The sequence below is a fragment of the Lissotriton vulgaris genome, chromosome 6 (genome assembly GCF_964263255.1).
Source record: "Lissotriton vulgaris chromosome 6, aLisVul1.2, whole genome shotgun sequence".
In the NCBI taxonomy this organism is placed as follows: Eukaryota; Metazoa; Chordata; class Amphibia; order Caudata; family Salamandridae; genus Lissotriton; species Lissotriton vulgaris.
In genome coordinates this window covers 468,731,324-468,751,933 of record NC_141694.1, presented here as the reverse complement: position 1 = coordinate 468,751,933, position 20,610 = coordinate 468,731,324, and positions in this window count along the sequence as shown.

Below are 20,610 nucleotides of genomic sequence, written 5' to 3'. Positions count from 1 at the left end.
TCCCTCAAACTCTCCGGAGGAATCAGCCTACCACATCGCAAAAGGATTCCATCCTCTACAGTGAGCTCATCGGCAACCTTAACATACGTCTGAAACGGTCCAGATACATACTTCTCCCTTGGCCAACCAGACTTAAAATATTCAATGACACGAGTAAGAACAACATCCTTTGCCAATTCTCCTCTCCATTCAGTTTCATTCACAGCACACATGCCCTCTAAGTCTAGCGCCGCTACAAAACAATCCTCCTGATCGTCTTCCCTCTCAACCTCAGAGTCGTTACCAGAGATGGGAAAACGTGAGAAGTAGTCTGCCCTGACATTTTTTGCTCCTGGCAAATAGACAATGTCAAAATCATACTGAAGTAGCTTTGTCGACAATCTGGCAATCCTAGGGGTGTGCTCCTTAATCTTTTCACCAGACAAAATTGAGACCAAAGGACTATGATCCGTGCGTATGGTGAAATGACTGCCCCAGAGAAAAGAATTGAACTTCCTGACTGCCCACCAGCAGGCCAACAACTCTTTCTCGATGACCGAGAAATTCATTTCGGCACCACGCAAAACTCTTGACGCATACGCTATGGTGTTGTCAACCTGACCATTCTTCTGGGTGAGCACAGCCCCTAGACCAAACCCGCTTGCATCAACAGTCACCACACATTCCTTATTGGGGTCAAAAGCTCTAAGAACACTGTCACTCACTAGTTGAGACTTGATCCATTGAAAAATTTCATCACAGTTCTCATTCCACACAAAAGGTACATTTTTCTTGAGCATGTTAGTTAATGGTTGAATTCTAGACGCGTAGTCTTTGATGAATCTCGAGTAAAACTCACTCAAACCTATAAAGGATTTTAAACCAGATTTATCCAGGGGAGGAGAGGCATCAACAATGGCCTTTACTAAACCTGGACGTGGTTCAACCCCATTGTATGAGACTACATGACCAAGAAATTCCATTTTCTCTTTGAGGAAAACGCATTTCTCTCTCTTAAGGACAACACCTTTACTTTGCATAATGCCTAACACTTGATTTAAAGAAACATCATGTTCCCCTTTGCTTTGCCCAAAAATTAAGACATCGTCTTGGAAAACGATTACTCCTGGAGTGTCCTTGAACATTTGACTCATTAACCTCTGAAAAACTGCTGCCGCAGAGGCAAGACCAAATGGCATCCTACAGTATTAGAAGCTGCCAAAAGGCGAAACGAAAGCAGTTAAATGCCTAGAGGACTCGCTCAAAACCACCTGGTGATATGCAGATGCTAGATCCAACTTGGTGAACCATCTAGCACCCCTGGTAAGAGACAGTAAATCGGTGATCTTAGGTAAAGGGTGCGAGTCAACCCAGATGTTTCTGTTAAGGCTGCGTAAGTCGACACAGACACGTAAATCTCCATTCCTTTTCCTAGCAACAACAAGGGGAGACAACCACAACGATGACTCGATAGGTTCGATAATTCCCTTTTTGCACAAGTCCATAAGTTCCTTTTCAAGACTCTCTCTGACACTAAAAGGGACACCCCTGACTTTATGCTTGACAGGAATGGCTCCCTCCTTAACTCTGATTTCGTGTTTGAAATCTTTAATAGTTCCTAGCTCTTTACTGAAAACAGAAGGAAACTTATTAGCCAAACCCAAAACATAGTCATCAGTTTCTACAACTGCTAAACTCTCTAAAATAAGATCATCCTCTTCCATCCCAACCTGTTCTTTGGCACCTGGTCTTAAGATCAACCGAAACAATCCGCCATGGAACCAACCCAAAATGTTGAGACCCTTGATAGCCACATAAATTTTCCCAAAAATCTTCCTCCCCCTGAACTGAATAACATCCTCAAAATACCCATCCAAAGCTATTCTTCGCCCCTCAAAGGATACAGGAGCTCTGTCGGGAGGTTCTAGTTTCCTTCCTGGCCAAGTCACATTAAATAGCTCTTGGGTGATCATAGTGACCCTTGCACCTGAATCTACTAATAAAGAAATGATTTTATCACCCACACCAAAATTTTCATAAGGGTCAACACAATCCGAAGGATCTCCAACAATGACACCATCATCACGCACAACTATGACCATGTCTTTGTCGACTTGGGTAGGCACATCAATGGGATTCTCCCCCTCACGAACCACAACAACCATATCCCTAAGGTCATCTTGGATGGTATTAATAGGATCTTGCCCCCTGCTGGTGTTTTCATAGCATTCTGCAACACTTCCTACCCCAGTAGCGTTAACTTGACTCTGAGACCTATTGACAAAACTCAAATTTCCCTGCCTGGGATTTTGGCAAATCTTTGCAAAATAACCATACTTCCCACAGGTGCGACAAGTAGCACTCCTAGCCGGACAGAACTTATTATCCTTATTATGGGAAGGATTCCCACATCTATAACAAATGTCACGCCTAGGAATCAAATTTCTTTCGTTGTGTTGTGGATTGGGAGGATAGTTCTTCTCAAAAGGTTGTTGACCAGGACTAGTTCTGGTTTCTCTGTTCTCCTTGGACCTCACAATGGAGACTGCCTCTTCGTTCTTTCTTTCAAGTTCTTTAACCTCTTTCTTCGATAATTCAATACTTTTGGCTATGCGGATCATTTCTTCCAGAGTAGGATTCCCTAACGTAAGCAACTTCTGTTGGATCGACTTGTCAGTGCACTTGCAGATGTACTGATCCCTAATCAATTGTTCTCTGAATCCTTCAAACTCGCACTCTGCACTCAATTGTCTCAGAATCGAAACATAGGTTTCCACATCTTCGCCTGGGAGTTGGTCCCTTTTGAAAAACTTATGTCTGATCACAACGAGACTTGGTTTTACGTCAAACCTCAATTCCAATTTCATCCTTGTCTCAACATACTCATCGATGTCATCTTCGTTGTTTCTCGCAATAGGAGGTAAGTGTTTAAAGATTTCCCTCCCTTCGAAACCCAAAGAATGCAACAGAAGACACTTCTTCCTTTCTGCGCGATATCTAGAAGCGCCTATGGCACCTAGATAGGTCTCGAAAGCGTCAAACCACTTCCTCCAAATTATCGGTGGATTCCCTGGTGTCTCCAGGAAAGGAGGTGGAGGCGAAACTGACTGCATGGCGAGAAAAGAAAATTGAGTGAAAAGGAAAAAGAAATAAGTTTTGTGATGTCGCTGTGCCAATTGAAAGAACAATGTCAACTATGAACGTTCTGAGAACCAGATTGCTTGGGATGAAACACTGGTTGCTGGCTAGTAATGTAGCAATACTGAATGCAGCATTAAATACTCGTTTTTCTCTTATTTTTTTTCCTTTTGATTGTCCCCGCTGTTCGAGTAACAGCAAAGCGTTATGGAGGAGAGCGTTTTTTAATAGATCCTTGCCCCACAGGAGAGCGTTTTTTAATAGATCCTTGCCCCACAGCGTGTAGCGCACAACAGTATTTGTAGGTTTGCCAATCACGTATAATAGGTGTAGTCAAAATGGCCGCTGCGTGCGTGGTCCCGCGTTGCCAACCACAGACGTCATTGACGAATAAAGGCTCTGCTCGAAATGGCCGACAGGACGTAAGCAACGTGGCTAACGCTGCCAACCACACGCTCCACTCAGCGCCAACCACGACCGTTACGCAGCAGATCTCCGCCCTTCAGATGGATGCGCAAAGCGAGTAAAACAAAACGGAACACTTATCTGGCAGTGTCCGTCGTGGTGTGCTCCGCTCTGGACAGATTCCTCTCGTGGGGTTCAGCTCCTCGCCCAAACTGCGATTCCTCCTCCACGCCGGCGCTGAGACACTCCGACCTTCTCTCTCGAGACAGCAATATTTACGAGGTGAGACTGCAGGTCCGTATCATGCTCTTGAGCATCGTCGCCATCATTTCTGTAGTGTTAAAGAAAGTTCACGGACACAGGAAGCTTGAGTAAAGCTTTATTCAGCTCAAGAGCAGCACAGCGACAGGAACAAAGTGCAGCATCCAACTGACCAACTGTCAGCATTCCGCTCCCAGCCTCAGAACTCCCAACACTCAGGGCTCCAACTACCAGTGCCAAAGAGGCACAAACACAGAATACTACAAATAAGAATTGGCAATCACATCCAACGAAGGCAGCAGAATCGCAAATTACCCACTGCCTTGTCGGGGACGTAGTTACTAAAACCAACAATAGTGGACTCTATCGAGAGCCTGTAATTGGATTTAGAATTAAAATAAGAATTGGCAACCACATCCAACGAAGGCAACAGATGAGCAAATTACCCGCTGTCTTGTATGGGACGTAGTTACCAAAAACAACAATACTAGACTCTATCAAGGGTTTGGAATTAGAATTAGAATAAGAATTTTTAACCATACCCTATGAAGGCAGCAGACGTGCAAAGTACCCACCGCCTTGTCGGGTACGTAGTTACCAAAAACAACAATAGTGGACTCTATTGAGGGCTTGGAATTAGAAATAGAATAAGAATAAGAATTGGCAACCACATTCAACAAAGGCATCAGACGCGCAAATTAACCACTGCCTTGTCGGAGAAGTAGTTACCAAAAACAACAATACTGGGCTCTATCAAGGGCCTGCAATTGGAATTAGAATTGACAACCACATCCAACGAAGGCAGCAGATATGCAAATTACCCATTGCCTTGTCGGGGAAGTAGTTATAGAAAATAACAATACTGGGTTCTATTGATGGTCTGTAATTGGAATTAGAATTAGAATAGGAATTCGTAACCACATCCAACGAAGTCAGCAGACTCGCAAATTACCCACTGACTTGTTAGGGACGTAGTTACCAAAAACAACAATACTGGACTCTATTGAGGGCCAGTAATTGGAATTAGAATTATAATTGGCAACCACATCCAACTAAGGCCTTTTGGTTGTTTGGTTTTCCAGGCCATTATACAGAGTGTGAGTCGGAGTCCACAGTGAGAGCCTGAAAAACTGCTACCACATCCAAGGAAGGCAGCAAGTGTCGGGGACGTAGTTACCCAGAACAACAATACTGGGCTCTATCGAGAACCTGTAATTCGAATTAGAATTAGAATAAGAATTGGACACCACATCCAACAAAGGCAGCAAATGCTTAAATTACCCACTGCTTTGTCGGGGACGTAGTTACCAAAAACAACAATACTGGACTCTATCGAGGGCCGGTAATTAGAATTAGAATTGGCAACCACATCCAAAGAAGGCAGCAGACGTGCAAATTACCCAATGCCTTGTCGGGGACGTAGTTACCAAAAAAAACAATACTGGACTCTATCAAGGGCCTTTAATTGGAATTAGAATTGGCAACCACATCCAACGAAGGCAGCAGACGCGCAAATTACCCACTGCCTTGTCGAGGAAGTAAATACCAAAAACAACAATACTGGACTCTATTGAGGACCTGTAATTAGAATAAGAATTGGCAACCACATCCAAAGAAGGCAGCAGATGTGCAAATTACCTACTGCCTTGTCGGGGAAGTAGGTACCGAAAACAACAATACTGGACTCTATCGAGGGCCTGTAATTAGAATTAGAATTCGAATTAGCAACCACATCCAATGAAGGCATCAGACGTCCAAATTACCTACTGCCTTGTCAGGGAAGTAATTACCAAAAACAATAATACTGGACTCTATCGAGTGCCTGTAATTGGAATTAGAATTAGAGTAAGAGTTGGCAACCACATCCAACGTAGGCAGCAGACGCATAAATTACACACTGCCTTGTCGGGGATGTAGTTACCAAAAACAACAACAAAGGGCTCTATCGATGGCCTGTAATTAGAATTAGAATTAGAATTGGCAACCACATCCAACTAAGGCCTTTTGGATGTTTGGTTTCCAGGCCATTACACAGAGTGTGAGTCGGAGTCCACAGTGGGAGCCTGAGAAATGGCTACCACATCCAAGGAAAGCAGTAAGTGTCTGGGACGTAGTTACCAAAAACAACAATACTGGGCTCTATCGAGGGTCTGTAATTGGAATTAGAATTAGAATAAGAATTGGTAACCCCATCCAATGAAGGCAGCCAATGCGCAAATTACCCACTGCCTTGTCTCTGCTGGTCATGCTACTCTAGCTGAGCTTGGAGGGTCGGCCAAGCTGCTCGCTGGACCCTCCTGTACAGTGGGGAGAGGCGAGGATAATGCACATTGTGCTGGGAAGACAGGCCCACCAACTCCATAGCCTTTTGGATGGACCAGTGTTTTAGGTCCTCCCAGGACTTGCGGCATTCCCTAGCACTCCTGTAGACTCCCACTGCCCAGCAGCGCTCAACGATGTTGGCCCATAACCTGGCTCGGGCTGCAATGCTCAGCTGGTACTCAGAGTCCTCATATAGCTGAGGAAATGTGTCAAGCACCACCTCTACCAAAATGTCTGATTCCCTTTCTGTGAAAGGGGGTGCTCTCACTTCATACTTCTCAGCCATTTTAGGTGAAATATGTGAGTAGATAGCAGCAGGATGTCAGAGTATCTGATCAGTGATAGGGGATGACTCAGAATGAACACAAAATGGCTGCCAACTACTTGCTGTGATGTATTTCCTGTCTCCCACCTCCTTTATAACATTGCCTGTATGAAATAATGTGTTTCGGTTTATTTTCGGAGGTTACGGCCCGAAAACGTAGTTTCGGGTTCCGGAGTGTTGGCTCCGCACACGCACATCCCGATTCGAAACTGGAAATTATGTTTTTGGGCCGTAACTCCAAAAATAACCCGGAACACATAATTTTATATAGGAAATGTTTTTTCAGGAAGTGGGAGGCAGGAAATACATCACAGGAAATAGTTAACAGCCATTTTGTATTCATCCTGATCCATCCACAATCAGTAATCAAATCCACTGCCATCCTGCTGTTCTGTAGTAGAAAAAAATGAAATGACAGTGCAGGTGAGAATCATGAATATGTAACAAAAGGGGGAACGGACCATTTAGTGACGCATCCATGGTGGTGCAAGAGGTGTCTGCCGTGATACACAATAACTGGTGTATCCCTGCTGATATGCAGGGATGCCCCAGTCATTGTAAATCTGCCCCATTGTGCCTGATTCACCCATGACATCATTTGTGTGGAGTATGCAATGATTATGGCCTTTTGTGATCAAGTGACCCATCTTCATGAGGTCCAGGTAGGTCTCTCAGGACATGTATTGCTTGTCATCAGCGTGAATAGTTGTTTTTAGGGACATCCACTACACTGATCACTGAGATGGGCACATGACCCGAGGCACACTCCACCTTTTGACTACTGTCAGAAGCTGTGATTCACATGCAGTTAGTGTTGCTTACAAAGTCTTCTCAGGATGGAATTTATTGACACAGTCGTGTCTACCCAAGTTTCATCATTGACAACCGAGAGCAACCCATATTTTGTCCATGACACTACAGGTTGCTCATGTGAAAAACGTGGCAACGAGCTGATCACAGACTGGCATGCCCTGACCTTGGTTATGTGCAATGGCCTGGTTTACCAGATTCAAAGCTAGCCGAGGTTCCAGAGGCATGTGTAAGCCATGCATTAAAACAATGTTGTGCAAAACACAACAGGCTAATATAATCTTACACATGACTACTGGGGAGTACAGCAGCACACCCCCTGTATGGTAGAGACATCTGAATCGCGACTTCAACAGACCAGAAGTGCGCTCTATGATGGCTCGTGTCCGTATGTGTGCCCTATTGTACCTACGCTGAGCTACAGTGTTTGCAAGCCTGTAAGGGGTGACGAGATCTGGGGACAGTGCATACCCAGCGTCACCTGAGGAGGGGAGAAAGGATAGTTGGTTACATTTCCCTTTTTGTTTTGCACAGGACATGATCTTTACGTACATATTGGGGGCATGCAGACATTTCAATTTCAAATATCACTCATTTTAGTGCTTCGTACTTACCCAGTAGCCACATGTTGTCAAATTGTCAAGCAGCCATCCACTGGGCAATAGGTAACATTCGGAATATAAAATTGTCATGGTACTGCCTGGGAACACAGCATGTACATTAATGAACCTCCCACTGGCATCACAGACAGATTGCACATTGATGGAATACCATTGGTGTATGTTGCAGAAGATGTGTGCAATGTGGCGGGTGGCGGAAGGGCCACATGGGTACCATCAATTGCACCCAACACATGTGGGAATTGTTCAAGTAGATAGAAATCTCTTGCTGCCCTTTGTCTCATGGCCAGTGTATGGGGCATTTGTATGTGGTTGTGGGCTCTAGCAGTGATGCATCTCATTACTTGATGCAGGCACGGCGACTGGCTTGTCTGGGAAATGCCCACATGGTCACTGGAAGGACCCAGTGGCAAAGAAATGGAGAGCAGGAAGGATCTTGAGATATGTTGGTATTGCATGTGAGCAGCAGGTCACTGAGTCAAGTTCCTGCTCCCACTCACATACTATATCCAAGATGACTTCTGGAGGGAATCGCTACCTGGCCCTTACATCTTGGCTGGACATTCCAAATAGGTTGATCCTCTGTCTGAAGATCCTCTCTACTCTCCTTCTCCTCCTCAAGTAGTTTTGCTGCTTGGCAAGGGGCAGTACAACAATCACATTCAGTGACATGTTGAAAAAGGGTTTGTGTGTGTCTGCTCTGCATTCATACATGCTGCAGGGCTAGGATTGGCTGCAGAGTGTCAGCTGATCCATGGTGGGGGATGGTAGGCACTTGGATAGGTGTTTACCCTTGGCTAAAATGATCAACTGCCATGGTACGTATCTTCCAGCCCTTAATCAGAAATTCCGGTCCGTAATCGGAAATTCCGACACTGAGCCGGAAATTCCGGGCCGGGTGCCGATGTAAAGTTAGTAGTCGTAAGTCTATTCTGTGAATACCAAAAGCAGTAAGTTCATTCTGTGAATACCAAAAGTAGTGAGTTCATTCAGTGAATGCCAAAAGTAGTAAGTGCTTTCTGTGACTACCAAAATGGTAGTAAGTTTAGGATTTTGTCTTAAGTTCATTCGGTGAATCAGGCCCTAAATTTTACTGACTCTATATTTTGAGTTGTTTTGACTTTTTTGTGACTTTTTCTGCTGCTTTTTCACTCCGTTTCAATGACTTGCTTTTTTCATTTTTTTCCTTACTTTTCTAATTCCTCCCTTTTCTTTTCCGCCCTGAGTCACAGAACCATGCCCAAGGGAGATAGCAAGGGCAACAAGGGTAAGTGCAAGGTTGCCTGTAGCCGTAGCTCGGACCACCTTCCCTGCAGAAGGCGGCTGCCACAAGAGGTGCAGGCTCAGGACATCTTTTGCGAGGCAGGGGGTGGCCACACTTGTTTTTTTTGTGCAGCTCCACCTCCCCTTAACCGTAGCATCAGGCGGCAGGCTCTGGGAGCGTTACCAGCTACTCTCTTACAAGATACATTCCATCTGGACCTATATTTCTTTTATATCAGCTCTGTTGAGCTCAATTATGGGGCATAGGGAATATTCTTCTCCACTCAAAGTGATTAATTTCTATTTCATATTTTACTATATATTTTGTTCTTATGTTTCACATTTCAAATAGCATCATTTCATTTATTTTCACAATGTTTTACATAGATATTTCTGTCATCATTGATTAAATAGTAAAACTGTACATTCAATGCCATTAATCTCAAAACTTGCATGATAATAGCTAACTGAATGCAGTAAAATCAAGTTAAACAACACCCCCACACAAACTCACACTTCTCTCATCTCTACTAACACGTCCCTTACACACTGTACACTCTCACTCTGCACTCCAGAACAACACTGCATGCACAGATGGAAATACCTGGGTGATAAAATCAACCCTCAGTTGCTGTGTTGGTAAGTGGGGTGTCTCTCCCTCTCTCTCTCTTTTTTTTCCCTAACAGTAAGAATGCTGCTGTTTACATTGCAGGTAAATTATGATTAGAAGTCTTCTGTGATTGTTTTGATACAGGTGCTGCTCGGCGCCACTAACTAATCTTACTTGTTTGCAACTTTGCTCTCGCTTGGCCTGATTATGTAAGAGTTTACTTTAGAGAACTTAAGTTAGGTAATGCTAGAGAGACTCAAAGTCCTTTCTTTGTCCTTCTGCCACCAAGAAGAGATAGTGATAGATTGATAGGTTTAGTTACTTATTAGTATTAGTTGGTAATTTGTTAGTGGTTTGAGTGACCCATCCTCTGTCACGTCACGTGCTGTTGAGTGCGGCTTACACCAGTCCTTAGTAGAATCTTTTATAGTTTGTTTAGTGACTGGTAATAGGCTTATCACTAGCAGAACATCAGCAGCAACAAACCAACAATTTGGTGTATGCAAAAATGTATGCATGTGTCCTCAATCTATGCATTTTGGAGGGCTAAAATAAATGGAAATACAGACTTAGCTAACAATTTGCCCGTCTGGAATAGGTCGGTTAGGTCAGTTGGTACTTAGGCTTAGTTAGTATTCTGGGATCAGAATGGAACACACAATTAGTGTTCATAAATAACAAGTAGGCGGTCCATGAATCCTGCAATACTACTTGTCGATCAGATTAGATAGGGCAATTGTATTGCAATTGTTGTTTCCTAAAATGTTTTTTGAGCATTTTTTAAAATATTTTATTTATTTCACATCAATCATTAATGTTTGTGTCTTTCCTTATTATATCTTACATGATCAGCACCCAGGGGAAAGAAGACAGGGTCAGAGTCGGCGGGACTAAAGAACAGGATGCCTCCCAGGGCCAGGACCGCTCCCCTACTGAGGGCTCTGCTGCTGGCCTCAGTAAGTCCTCCAGTGGTTAACATCAATAACTATATTTCCCTAACTTTTACTGCACCTTATTTTTTCTGAACTAAATATTTGTTTTACTAATTCTTTTTGTTACCAAATCTTCTTTGATCTAGACTATCTGTTTCTAAATTCTTGTTATCCCTGCCTCAAACTGCCTCTGCTATGACTCTCTGTACTACTACTATTAGTCTGTCTGTAGCTAAGCTTGCCCAGTTGGCCACTCTTTATTTAAAAGGTTTTAAATAAAACTCAGATTCACCAATAGCTCTAGCCACTGAGTCCAGTCCTTTGGTTTGTCCTCTTTTAGTCTTAATCTTGAGGCTTTTCGACAATCCCCACCAAAAAAATGCCCTAATAGATATTTTGCTGATATTTTTTATAGGATAAGGATAGTACATACTACTACTGTTGTAGGGATTCTGCATTTACAGAACTATGTACATCGGCGATCAAAGGTTAGACCTTCCTCACGCCTAAGTCAGAACCCACAATCCCCTGACCGACTAGCTATAGTATCTCATTAGCTCCCTGATCCCACCGAAGATACCCAATGATTAGACAACCCAGAACATAACACTCCCGACCTCTCAGAGTCGCGGCAGAGAGAAGACACAATGAGTGATCCTTACAGCTCCAAATCCAAATGAAAAATGAACAGGAGATGGACAAAGCTCTGGGAGGAGCCGGCTGGACAGGCACAGAAAGTGGGAGAATCCGTGGCACTTCCTCCCAAAAAAAAGTTTTTAAGAAAAGGACTCCTTACACAAAAAGTACAGCTAAATGTCAATCTGAGGAGTCTTTTTCAACCAAATCATTATTTTAGAGGTTTTATGATGCTCCAGATATTATTATTCTTAATGTTGTAAATTTTGCATGTTCAGTATCCCAGCTTCACCAAACTTCCGCCGGATGTTCGATGGCGCGTCTGAATGACGTGTTCGCGATCGCACACTCTTGTGGTGTCTGTTGGCGCATCGAATGGCGTGTTCACAATCGCACACTTTCGTGGATCACGCTGCCGGCTACCAAAATCTCGTGGCACACACGAATAGATAGGAAAACTCATCGCCAAATGCAAGGATTCCGGTGACTCGCTACCATACACAAAAACACATTTTTTAAGCGCGAGCAAGGAAATAATTGCGCTATGCTATTGAATAATTACCGCAAATTCTGCGAGTGGAGCGGATTTTACCACCCAGGGTTAATGCAAATTATTCTTGACCCTGTACCTCATGGGAACAGTCCAGAGCAAACTGTCAAGCCAGGTCCTCTGTGGACCAGAAACAAACATCCTGAGACCGGTTTCTGGGTATTACCCTTAATCAGCCAGGCTAGCTTGAATCCAGTGGCACAGTGAGCAAGGGACGCAGGTCTGGTCATACCCATCCCACTTAGGGTGAAAAGTGCTATGCAAACAAATGATGGACGAAATGCTGACTACATCAAACATTCACCCCCAGTCAAGAGAGCTGGGTTAAATCCATTGATCTTTTGCTCAAAATGCCACCCCAGTTCAGACCCAGCCACATGCAAATCAGTCTTGACCCTGTGCCTATTGGGAACAGTCCAGACCGAACTGCCAAGCCAGGTTCTCCCTGGACCAGAAACAAGCATCCTGGGACTGTTTTCTGGGTATTACCCTTTAGTAGCCAGGCTAGCTGTAATCTAGTGGCACAGTGAGCAAGGGACCCACGTCTGGGCATACCCATCCCACTTAGGGTGAAATTATGACATTGTTCTGCACTCTGTCCATCAAAAGTTTTTTTTGCATTTGTCACCCCAAATGGTACGGGTATGCCCAGACGTGGGTCCCATGCTCTCCATGCCACTGGAGTCAAGCTAACCTGGACGATGCGGCTGATATGCCCTAAACAGGTCCTAGGGTACTTGTTTGCAATCCAGGGAAGACCTGGCCTGGCAGTGCGGGCTAGACTGTTCCTATTGGGCTTAGGGCCGAGACTCTCTAAGGCACCCATCCTTTTTCCAATCTGTTGCCTTTTATTAGATGTTACAATAAAATTCATGGACTATGTAATAAATCATAATACCATATCAACATTTTTTTGGTCACTCAAGACAATCTCAAAAAGAAACCCTGCTCTAGAGGACTGTTATAACTCAACCTAAAATTTGGCTTCTGCATGAGGGCTTTCAGATCGCCCTTTTTATATTTCAATATTGAAACAAAAAATTAGACCAGAACTAGGAGCTGGACATACATTTGAATACAAATATTTCAATCTATCAATCCTATCTTTTCACAAAGCCACAATAAAAAAAAATAAGACTTGTATTGCCTACAGAACATCTTCCTTCATTTTAAAAAAAAAAGCTGCTTGCAATGAGTGAATTGCAGGTTTGACAAAATTTCACAATTTTGTTGCAAAATCTCACCATAAATTTTACAAACATTATTTAGGATATAATAGCAATTTGAGGGTTATAATTGTTGGGGCATTTTTTTAAGCCTGTTATCCACCTTCTATTGAAAATGGAGCTGAATGAGGAATTAAGTTATCTGACTTCTGCTAAAACTCTGCGTGTATGCCACAAAGCTCTAGGTGTTTTCCCATCTTGGGCTAAAATCCATTTGCCTTTGTGCATTACTACCCTGCAGGAAAATCTGCGGCACTGCATCATGTGAATGGTAAAAACAAAAACAAATGCACAGAGCCTTATTTATAGAAAGTTATGTGTGGATGATGACATTGGTTGACCTAAAACTATTTTTAGTGCACTCTAAGCATGGCATTATGAAGCACAGATTAGCCATCTGTGTCTTGTGTGAGATTTGTAGGTAAGGGACAGTGTCTTGGTTAGACCTGGCATCTTTGGCATGGCTTCCCCCTAGGGTTTTGCCTTCTGACATCCTGTTTTTGCTGCCTTCATTTTTGCTGACCTTAGGACTCTGCACACCTAATCAGTGCTAACCAGTGCCAAAGTGCTTGTGCTCTTTCCCTAAAACATAGTGACGTTAGCTTATACCCAGGTGGCATATTCAAATTACATGTAAGCCTCTAGTAAAGTGACACTGCATATGGCCAGGGCCTGTGAATTAAATGCTACTAGTGGGCTCGCAGCAATGGTTATGCCACCCACTTTAGTAGCACTTCAGACCTGTACCAGGCCTGCAGAGACTTTGTTCACAGTGACACTGCCAATCTACACTGGCAAAGTAACTCTTCAGCCAGACCCAAAACTTCCTTTTTAATACATATAAGTCTCCTCCTAGGGTAGGCCATGTACAACCCAGAGGGCAAGGCACCATGTATGTGGAAAAAAGGACATGTACTTTTAAGTTTTACAAGTCCTTTTAGCGAAAAACTGTAAAATTCTATTCTCACTACTGCAAGGCCTATCTCTCTCTAGGATAATTTTGGACTTGCCTTATTATAATTTATAAGTGTAATTTTCAAATGGTAAGAGATAACCACTTCAAACTTGATGTCTCTGGAATCACCATTGTAATACCATCTTATGGTGAAGTCAGATTTTAAATTGGAATTCAAAAAATATAATTTTTCGCAAGTTGGTATTTTCTTGTCCTAGCTATTTAGTGTGTGTAGCCAGTACCTGGGTCACATGACTGGGTGTAACGGACAGTTGGGCTTTGTATATTTTTCCCAGACAGTCACTTGCAATGGAAGCTTTGGTGTGACTGGATGGGCCATCACTGGCAAGATGGGTGGAAGGAGCCCCACTTACACCTGAATAGGCTGTGCCCTGTCTCTGCACATAGAACTGTAAACCTGTGTAGTTAGTCTGGAGCCAGGGCCAGAAAGGCAGATCTTCTGTGTACTTCAAAGGCATGTCTCTAGAAGCTTCTTCTTACTTCAATGGCACAACTGTGTACAATTACTGGACCGCAGACACAAGTCCTTGAGTACACTTATACACCTGTGGGTACTCTGCCAGGAAGAAGGACTGCTGTGCTGCTACAAGGACTGCTGTTCTATGGGAATTGCTGCTCTGCTGTGTTGACCTACTTCCCTCTTGCCTGGGGAAGAAGAACTGGACCTGCAACTTCATTGTAAAACCCAGGACCCCAAAGTGATTTCAAGGACTAGTCGTCTGGCATCCTAATCTGAGCTTCAGGGCCATAAAAGGCTCGCTAACCAGCTCCTGGACCCTGCTGCAGCGAGTTCCTGACCCCCAAGAAGGTTCTCTCATGTCCTAGACCATTGGTGGGGGTCATGGGCTATTAAAATGAAGCTTTTGGGCTCTTCACAACCATGAACTAGCTGTTCTCATTGGAGACCGTGCAACTCGCACTGAAACTCAGTGCACATCAAACATCAGTTGTCCACTGAGGACCACCATCACAAAGCACCAGCCCACCCATCCCCAACACCAGGCCTGTTGTTTGACCCAATCCAACTACCGCCTTCTGCCCATGACGGTCTTCTTGCTCTCTGTGACCCTCACCAACAAGAATGGAACTCTTGGCACAAAGCTTGGGAAGGTAAATCTTCAGCAGGACTAATCTGGGTCTGTATGCGACTAGCGCTCCATCATGGTTGGCCTAAACTTTTGACTTGAACCAGATAGCCGTGGTTGGCGCTTTGTGTTTATTGGCCCTGTTTTATACTTTATTCTTAAAAAATTCCTACCTTTGTTTCTACTGATTAGATTTTTGTTGTTTTGTTGTTGATTTACTAATTACAATTTGCCTTATTTTCTAAGTTGGTGTTATTTTCACAGTTTTACTCTTTGACGTTTTGCACAAATACTTTACACATTGCCTCTGAGATAAGCCTGATGCTCAGTGCCATGCTACCAGGCTGTTGAGCACAGGTTAATTTGGGTTTTGCGTGTCCCTTACCCTGACAAGGATGGATTGTAGTTGCTGCTTCATCTGAGCTCACCCGCAGTCAACCAACAACCCAATTTCTCATACTCCTGTACTCATTTCAATGGAATGATAGCCATCCAGGGATAAATCATGATGTATGCATAATTTTGCATGAATTATAGATGTTAAGGATAGGTCTATCATGTGATATTCTGGGCCATATGTACAAGGACTTGTGATAAATACCGCTAATGTTAGTTAGCAGCAGTTTTCTTACTGCGTGTACCCCTGAAAACTATCACCTTGTTAGCGATGTATTTACAAGACATTGCCACATGGCGATAGTTTTCAGGGATCAGTGGTGAAAACTGAAGAAAGACCCATTAGCGGCCCAAAAAATGCACGTTAATCAGCCCAACCTGAGTTTTTTCTGCCTCCATAGGCAAAAATAGCCTATCAGTCAGCCTCCAATAAAAAATAGGCAAAAAACAATGAAATGCAGAATGGAGCAGCCAGGGCCAAATGCAGCACAGATCATCAACCCCCTCACGCCCCCAACATCCAGGAAGACCAGCCAGAGTCCCAAGGAAAGAGGAAATGGAGGGCTACATCCATGAAAAGAGGCGCAATGCGGTGCGACACCAGTGATGCATCACTTATCATTGAGCACTCTTCGTGACACCATGGCATACAAAACCTTGAAAGTGCGGACAGTCCCAGGAGCCTGGATAATTAATGGTCCAGCTTCTGAAGTCTGGATGCCTCCCTGGACCTGCATCTGGAGCCTGGATGCCTCGCTAGTCATGCATCTGGAGGCTAGATGTTTCGCTGTACCTGCGCCGGGAGCCTGGATGCCTCGCTGGTACAGCGTCTAGAGCCTGGATACCGCGCTGGACCTCTGTCTTGAGCCTGGATGCCTCGCTGGTCCTGCGTCTGGAGCCTGGATTTTCGCTGGACCTGCATCTGGAGCATGGATGCTTCGCTAGACCTGAATCTGGAGGCTGGATGCCTTGCTGGACCTGTGTCTGGAGCCTGGATGCCTTGCTGGAACTGCATCTGGAGCCTGGAGTGGGATGCGGAGGTGCTGTGGAGTCGATGAGCCATGGCAGTAGACATTGAGGCGTTGACATCGCCCTTATCTGATGGTGAAGTCTGGCAGGTCGCATTGAGACAAGTTCCTGACCTGTGTGAGAAGACTACCTTGAGCCCCTTGGAGCTGTGAATGGTAGAGGCGCTCCAACGCACCAATGTAGGGAGGTCTGCATCGCATACTATGATCCACCACTACACCGGGGTGCACAGAGGGGATTAACAATGGTTGGCGGTGCCTCTGCATCACAGGCCAGATGAATTTGCGCTGGCCGGACGCTGTGGAGGGTGATGCCCCTGAGCTACACCAAACTTGTGTGCCGGGAACGCTACAACTTCATGACTAAGGGGGCCCTGCTGCATCACCTGCACCGGGAGGTGCTCCAGCGGACTTGGAGGCAACTGTTGTACCCAGACTTGTGCACTCCCACCTGGCTGAGGCTTCTGCTGGCTGAGTCACAGATTTGGATAGAGTGCAGCTGATTGTGCCACTGTGTCAACGTCCAAGTATGGAAAAGGTGGGACACGTAGCAAAGGAGGCCTCCGAATCGAGTCGCCCAGGCCTAGCACCTGGTGTGACGCACCCCCAGTGGTGGCTCATTCGTAGTGATGGAAGAGCATCACAACAAGAGGAAAAATCATCAAAGGATGATACCTTTCTGATGTAATCCTGCTATGTTACCTTTGCGGGTGGGTAAGTGGGTAGGGTTGCTCCACTCACGGAGGAAGGCCGGGGCAGAGTGGCATGCCCACTCAAGTATGCAATGACTGTTTGGTCAGCTCGCTCAGGCAGTCCAAAGCAGTTATACATACTTCCCTGTTCGCAATTTGGGCAGCATTACAGCCTGCATGGAGAACATGCCCACCCCTCCAGCCCTTGGGTGAATTCCTTGTCACGGCGCTCAAGAACAATCCCAATTCTGCATTGCAGCATTGTGATTGGTTTAGGGGAGGGGGCCTGGCTGCATTCTTCCCTGTTCCTGGATGCAGTCCCAGGAGAGCAGGAGCAACGAAGACAGGGGACCCGGCCTTGAGGTAAGATTTCATTCATTAAAATATTTACAACACACGCTCACACACACCTCCGCATCCCCACCACATTCAGTATCCTTTCCAGCGTTTCCCACCTCCCAGCAGTCCAGTCCCACTGCAGCACTTCTCAATGGTGGCCACTGTGTGCCCATGCACAGTGGACGTACCACAGGTGTGCCAAATGTAAATATGACATTAAAACGCATAACGTTACATCACATTCCATTACAATGCATACTAATAGTACGCATATTGCAACAGTAGGGAAAGTGCTGGATAGCGTAGATGAAAAAATGACTATTCCCACTTCAGTGAGTGCAACCCTAAAACTAACCCTTGCACGCCAAAACATACCCTGAACACTAAAAATCATCTTTGACCCCCCCAAACCACACCCTGAAATTCATTTCTGGACCCCAAAGCAAACCCTAAATTTCAGATTTGACCCCAAAACAGACATCAAATTTCACATTTGATCCCAGAATACACAAGCTACAAGAGACTGCATTTCCCAGAATGCCATGGGCGAACCTTGCCTGAGAGGTCAGAGGTGTGCTCCTACATCCTGTTGTCTATTTAAAGTACTCCTGTGAGTCATTGAGCTGATGTGATCGTGAACGAAGCACCTGCGCGCCAGAGAGAGGTAATGGAGCTGATACAATGTTTGGCAGCCTACTCAGCAAACCCTAAAATACAAGACTGTATTCTCTACTGATGACGGTTAATGAACCAGAAACACGTTTCAGGAGATCAGCACTATCTGCGCCAACCTTGGCGAAACACTCGAAAATATCAGAGCGAGCAACAAGAGACTGCATTTCCCAAAATGCCATGGGCGAACCTTGCCTGAGAGGTCAGCTGTGTGCTCCCACATCCTGTTGTCTATTTAAAGTACTCCTGTGAGTCATTGAGCTGACGTGATCGTGGATGAAGCACCTGCACGCCAGTGAGAGGTACCGGACCTGATACAATATATGGCAGCCTATTCAGAAAACCCCAAAATACAAGACTGTTTTCTATACTGATGACGGTTAGTAAACGGGAAACATGTGTCTAGAGATCAGCACTATCTGCACCAACCTTGGCGAAACACTTGAAAATACCGGAGCGAGCTACAATCCTGATGTCTATTCAAAGTACTCCTGTGAGTCATTGAGCTGACGAGCTCGTGTATGAAGCACCTGTGCGCCAGTTTGAGGTACCGGACCTGATACAATTTTTGGCAGCCTACTCAGCAAACTACAAAATACAAGACTGTATTCTCTACTGATGACGGTTAATAAAACAGAAACACATGTCTAGAGATCAGCACTATCTGCGCCAACCTTTGGCGAAACACTCAAAAATATCAGAGCGAGCTACAAGAGACTGCATTTCCCAGAATGCCAGGAGCGGAACTTGCCTGAGGGGTCAGTGGTGTGCTCCCACATCCTGTTGTCTATTTAAAATACTCCTGTGATTCATTGAGCTGACAAGCTTGTGGATGAGGCAACTACGCGACAGTGAGAGGTACCAGACCTGATACTTTGTTTGGCAGCCTACTTAGCAAACCCCAAAATACAAGACTGTGGGGCATATTACCAAGCAATAGCGATAATTATCGCTATTGCTTGGTTAGCAAGAAAAAATTATCGCCGAGCTGCGGCGATTTTTATCGCAGATAAACCTTGGTATTACCAAGGTTTATTGCAAATGCGATAAAAATCGGCAATAATGCATGAATATCGCTGAAAAGTCAGCGATATTCAGGCATTACCGAGCTAATGCTTTTAACCATGTTATCCACCTCCCATTGGATAACATGGCTAAAAACCTGCTCCTGGGCAGGTGTTAGCTTTTGGAGATATTCGCGCTTAGCGCAAATATCTCCAAAAGTTGGTAATAGAAGATAGCGATGTTAGCGACTGTTTCCAGTCGCTGACATCTTGGCACGCCCATTTTGCATGTCATTACTGACAAATTTCTCTGACATGCAAAGCGGGGCCCATGATGGTCGCTATCTCCTATTAGCTGTCGCTAACTGGTGTTAGCGACAGCTAGGTAATAGGGGGATAATTTTATCTCCGCTTTCTTTGTTTTTAAAGCCAACAAAGCAGAGATAAATCCCTTGATAATATGCCCCTGTATTCTCTACTGATGACAGTTAATGAATCAGAAACAAGTGTCTAGAGATCAACACTGTCTGCGCCAACCTTGGTGAAACACTTGAGAATATCGGAACGAGCTACAAGAGACTGCGTTTCCCATATTGCCAGGGGCAAACCTTGCCTGAGAGGTCAGCGGTATGCTCCGACATCCTGTTGTCTATTTAAAGTACTCCTGTGAGTTATTGAGCTGACTAGCTCGTTTATGAAGCACCTGTGCCCCAGTGAGAGGAACCAGACCTGATACAATGTTTGGCAGTCTGCTCAGCAAACCCAAAATACAAGACTGTATTCTCTACTGATAACGGTTAATAAACCAGAAACATGTGTCTAGAGATCAGCACTATCTTCGCCAACCTTGGAGAAACACTCGAAAATATCGGAGCGAGCTACAAGAGACTGCATTTCCCATAATGCCAGCGGCGAACCTTGCCTGAGAGGTCAGCAATATGTGCTCCCACATCCTTTTGTCTATTTAAAGTACTCCTGTGAGGTATTGAGCTGGCTAGCTCATGGATGAGCACCTGCGCGCCAGTGAGAGGTACCTGACCTGATACAATGTTTGGCAGCCTACTCAGCAAACCCCAAAATACAAGACTGTATTCCCTACTGATGATGGTTAATAAACCAGAAACACGTCTCTAGAGATCCGCACTACCTGCACCAACCTTGGCGAAACACTCGAAAATATTGGCACGAGCTACAAGAGACTACATTTCCTAGAATGCCAGGGGCAAATCTTGCCTAAGAGGTCAGCGGTGTGCTCCCACATCGTGTTGTCTATTTAAAGTACTCCCATGAGTCATTGAGTTGACAAGCTTGTGGATGAAGCAACTACGCGCCAGTGAGAGG